Genomic DNA, 1040 nt, shown 5'->3' with positions numbered 1-1040 from the left:
GCCGCTTGCCCTCTCGCCTCCGCCCCCCCTCCCCGCTCCACAGCCCCCGCCAAGGGGGCGGGCGCCTAGGCGCTGACGGACGGGTGTTTCGCCCAATCGGCGGTGGATGCTGCGAGCGGGCTGGCCAATGGCGGGGAAAAGTGAGGCTAAAGCGAAAGGGGGGGGGGGGGGGGGAAGGGGGGGGGGAGAGGGATGGACGGGAGGAACCGGTGTTTGGGGGGGGAGAAAAGGGGGAGAGGGATGGGGGAGCGAGAAGAAACGGGGTGAAGAGAGAGCGGGGAGGGGGGGGGGCAGGTGCATCTGATGAAAAATGCCCAATTTCCCGCCCTGCTGCGCACCTGGGGGCTCGCAGCCCCCCAGGTAGGGTTCGGGTTAACCCCCTTAACCCCCCCCCCCCCCCGTGGTATCCCAGTCTTCTTGAACCCCCAGGATGATCAGGGAGAAATTAGGGTTATGAGGAAAAACTGTGGTGGAAGGAGCAGCCTGGGTGGCTGTGGTGGCAGGGAGCGATGGGAGGGAATTTAATATTTTTTACCTCCAGCCATCGCAACGAGCTGACCTCGCATAAAAGGCAGGGAAAGCGCGAGAGCAGGGGCACGGGGGTTATTTTAATCTGGGCCTCAAACGCGGGTGTCGTGGCATTATTTTTAGGGGTGCCGCGGAGTGCCAGGCCGGTGGGTTTAATGGTCGCTGGAGGAAGAGCAGCTCGGCTCCAGAACCGAAGGATCTGGGCGGAAAAGCGGTGGAATTATGCCGAAACCCCTCGATTGGCGTTAATGTTTTTGTTCAGGCCTTTTTCTTGGCTCTTTGGGGACTTGCTGTCGCTGCGGTTGGTTCATAGGCGCAGAAAGGGGGGGGGGGGGTCCTTGTGTTGTTACACTGATGAGTCTCCGGACCAGCACCCACATCTGAGCACCCAGCACCCTGCAGGACATAAATCACCTGGGTGGGAAAAATCTCAGCAGATGTGACCCCTGAGTGTGTGAGGGTCTAACCACGCAGCTCTGGCATGCCTACCAGGGCAGCTTTTGCAGCCCCAT

The sequence above is a fragment of the Accipiter gentilis genome, chromosome 14 (assembly GCF_929443795.1).
Source record: "Accipiter gentilis chromosome 14, bAccGen1.1, whole genome shotgun sequence".
In the NCBI taxonomy this organism is placed as follows: domain Eukaryota; kingdom Metazoa; phylum Chordata; class Aves; order Accipitriformes; family Accipitridae; genus Astur; species Astur gentilis.
The sequence above is the reverse complement of the archived record's forward strand: the minus strand, read 5'-3'. Positions refer to the sequence as shown.